Consider the following 3,977-nt stretch of genomic DNA (forward strand, 5'->3'; position numbering starts at 1 on the left):
GGCACATCCGGGAGGCCGTGCGCACGAGCCAAGTGGCCGAAAATAGCCCCCGCCGAGCGGATCGGCTGTTTATAAGCACCGCGGAGGTGGTCGCGGCGCCTCATTCGACTTCCAGCGGCCGGCGAGCTCGCGCACCCGCCCGGCACATCCGGGAGGCCGTGCGCACGAGCCAAGTGGCCGAAAATAGCCCCCGCCGAGCGGATCGGCTGTTTATAAGCACCGCGGAGGTGGTCGCGGCGCCTCATTCGACTTCCGGCGGGCGGCGAGCTCGCGCACCCGCCCGGCACATCCGGGAGGCCGTGCGCACGAGCCAAGTGGCCGAAAATAGCCCCCGCCGAGCGGATCAGCTGTTTATAAGCACCGCGGAGGTGGTCGCGGCGCCTCATTCGACTTCCAGCGGCCGGCGAGCTCGCGCACCCGCCCGGCACATCCGGGAGGCCGTGCGCACGAGCCAAGTTGCCGAAAATAGCCCCCGCCGAGCGGATCGGCTGTTTATAAGCACCGCGGAGGTGGTCGCGGCGCCTCATTCGACTTCCAGCGGGCCGCGCACTCGCGCACGCCGCCCGGTTCAAATTTTCTAAGTGCAACGCACAATGAGATGCATGAGAAACGGCCTTGGTTACCATCACATTTGAAGCGATGAATACGAAGATAAATTTTATGACTCGGTGTATAAGTCGAGGTCGATTTTTTTCGGTCGATTTTGGATCGAAAAAGGTCGACCAATACACCGGCAAATACGGTATATATACTTATTATAAATGTAGTATTTATTATATAGATTTATTGTTTATTTATATATAGAAAGGCAGGTCCGCAAAAATATTTCTGACGCGTAGCCGGTCCGTGGCGCAAGAAAGGTTGGGGACCACTAGTCTAAAAGAATCTGGCCGTAACTGGAATAGGGTTCTACGCGAATGCCCAACGGAAAAGTGAAGTGCACAAAACCTGCATTTGGCTGTATCAAAATAAATGTCATGAAAAAGGTAAAAACACTACATGGAAGCGCAATGTGTTGTGCTGGGTTCTTTTACAAGTAAAGACTGCTGCTTTGAGTTCACAGGGAGCCATGCTCTTTATTCACTGTACATAGAGGTTTTTAACTCGTGTTGTAGTTTCAGTGTCGGAGTTCAAACTAGGCTTGCAGTTTCCGAATGCCATTCGTGATGGGTGCTGTAAAAAGTTCTTGGCTTAAACGATTGAAGTGCACATAAGAAAAAAAAAAAAGAGCTTGAAGTGCACATAAGAAAAAGAAAAAGCTTACAGCACCTGGTATTCCCAGGCAGTCTCCCATCCAAGTACTAACCAGGCCTGACCCTGCTTAGCTTCCAAGATCAGACGAGATCAGGCGTTCTCAGGGTAGTATGGCCGTAAGCCGTGCGGTGACCCAACATTTTGCATTTTATAGACACAATCGCCCCTGAAACTAGCGAGCAAGCCAATGAAGCCTTCAAAACTGCTTCGGCACATGGAGACCAAGCATCCTGCATTAAAAGACAAACCTTAACCACTTCGGGTTTCATTGTCTCCGATTACGCCTGGATGGGACCGGCTCGTTTCTGAGAAACAAGCTCGGTGCTCCCAATAATTCAACGTAATGGTGACTTTTATTTTTATGTGGTTTATATTTGTTTTTATGCCAGTCGTATCATTTTATTTAATCCTATATATATATATTTATTATAAATGTAGTATTTATTTATATAGATTTATTGTTTATTTATATATATATAAAGGCAGGTCCGCAAAAATATTTCTGACGCGTAGCCGGTCCGTGGCGCAAGAAAGTTTGGGGACCACTAGTCTAAAAGAATCTGGCCGTAACTGGAATAGGGTTCTACGCGAATGCCCAACGGAAAAGTGAAGTGCACAAAACCTGCATTTGGCTGTATCAAAATAAATGTCATGAAAAAGGTAAAAACACTACATGGAAGCGCAATGTGTTGTGCTGGGTTCTTTTACAAGTAAAGACTGCTGCTTTGAGTTCACAGGGAGCCATGCTCTTTATTCACTGTACATAGTCTGTCCTCTAGCGGTAAAAACGTGAACTGCAATGCTATGGCTGTCGCCACACAATGTAGGTTTTAAACTCGTGTTGTAGTTTCAGTGTCGGAGTTCAAACCAGGCTTGCAGTTTCCGAATGCCATTCGTGATGGGTGCTGTAAAAAGTTCTTGGCTTAAACGATTGAAGTGCACATAAGAAAAAAAAAAAAAAAAAAAAGATTACGGTAACTGGTATTCCCAGGCGGTCTCCCATCCAAATACTAACCAGGCCCGACCCTGCTTAGCCTCCGAGATCAGACGAGATCGGGCGCTCTCAGGGTAGTATGGCCGTAAGCCGTGAGACCGCTCAGAATTTTTCATTTTATAGACACAATCGCCCCTGAAACCATGCCAAGCAGCGGCGGGACTTGATGGCTGTGGTAAAAGTTTCCTTTCACAATTGACGTGGGAAAGAAAAAAAAAAAGGCTTTCAGCACCTGGTATTCCCGGACGGTCTCCCTTCCCTTTTGTTTTTTTTGATTTTTTTACAACCAGGGCCGAAACAGGCTTTCTTCCAAGACTTTTGGTGTTTTCTGGAAACATGGCTATCATGAAAAGTTATTGACAGCTTTTTATGCGGTAGCACGAATTTGCCGTTGCGACCTGCATTTTGCTGAATCAAAATAAATGCCTTGAAAAGTTTAAAAACACTTCATGGAAGTGTTGTGTTGGGTTCTTTTACAAGTCAAGCCTGCTGCTTTGAGTTCACAGGGAGCCATGCTCACTGTACATAGTCTGCCCTCTAGCGGTAAAAAATTGAACTATAATGCTGTGGATGTCACCACATAATATAGCTTTCAAACTCGTGTTATAGTTTCAATGTTCAATGTAAAGGCATCCAGGCCGATTCGGAGGCAGGTTCGAGTGTGGCCAGAGGGTGCCTCCGATGCACTTCGTGACTGCTTCGACACCACTGACTGGGACTTGTTTAAGCAGGCAGCCACCTACAACGATTGGACGGACATAGAGGAGTATACTGACTCTGTTACCTCTTACATCACGAAGTGCATCGATGATGTGACTTGCTCGAAATCCGTCGTCACTCGCGCGAACTGGAAGCCGTGGCTGACGGGGGCTGTCCTCAGACTGTTGAGGGCCAGGGACAAGGCTTTCAGAGCGGGGGATGAGGCTGGCTTGAGGACAGCGAGGGCCGACCTGTCCCGAGGCATCAAAGAAGCGAAGAAGGCGTTCTCGTGCAAGTTCTCCACCCACTTCAAGGACAGCAAGGACACACGTAGCCTTTGGCGGGGCATTCAGACCATCACGGACTACAAGCCCGCGCCGAGGAGCTGTGAGGGCGACGTCCGTCTGCTGAACGATCTGAACCGCTTCTTTGCTCGCTTCGACGCCCAGAACAGCACTTGCCCGCTGAAGTCCACTCCCCCCCCCACTAGCTACCCCCTTCTGCGTAGCGTGCGGCACTGTTGCGCTATTTTCGGGAATGTCTGCTGTACGCGCACTTGCTCCTTTTTTTCTGCTCCTCTTATTTATTTATTTATTGTTGTGTTATTTATTCATTATTTATTCAGCACACTTTTGTTATACTTGTTTACTTGTTTGTCTGTTGTGAGCCATGTCTTGTCACCGTGGGATAGGGGGGAACGGAATTTCGGTTTCTTTGTGTGTCTTTGGCATGTGGAGAAATTGACAATAAAGCTGACTTTGACTTTGACATCTCGGCCAATCTACACGCCGAGGGCTTCGATACGTACAAGTACGACGCGCCCACTGACGCGCTCTACGTGGGCCTGGGGCAGCACACAGCACGTGACTTTAAGACAGTGCGTAAGGGTTCACGCGTTTGTTTCAAGCTTCATGGAGCGGAGCCCATGCAATTTGAGGTGCAGGTGGGCGCGCAGGGTGGTAGCAGTGTCACCTTTATCACGGCCGTGGAGACGTATGCCCCGGAGTTTGAGCGCCCTCGTGACGTTCGG

General features: G+C 49.1%; 1 non-coding gene and 1 pseudogene across 1 annotated transcript; both read right to left on the bottom strand.

Moving 5' to 3' along the window:
* Positions 1-1,257: 1,257 nt before the first annotated feature.
* LOC125973081 (5S ribosomal RNA) lies at positions 1,258-1,376 on the bottom strand. Its single transcript, XR_007482989.1, has one exon. It is a non-coding gene; the product is annotated as a 5S ribosomal RNA (ribosomal RNA).
* An 844-nt stretch (positions 1,377-2,220) lies between these two features.
* On the bottom strand, positions 2,221-2,339 carry LOC125973082 (5S ribosomal RNA; annotated as a pseudogene).
* Between the last annotated feature and the right edge of the window lie 1,638 nt (positions 2,340-3,977).

This window comes from Syngnathus scovelli, unplaced genomic scaffold (assembly GCF_024217435.2).
Source record: "Syngnathus scovelli strain Florida unplaced genomic scaffold, RoL_Ssco_1.2 HiC_scaffold_70, whole genome shotgun sequence".
Taxonomy (NCBI): domain Eukaryota; kingdom Metazoa; phylum Chordata; class Actinopteri; order Syngnathiformes; family Syngnathidae; genus Syngnathus; species Syngnathus scovelli.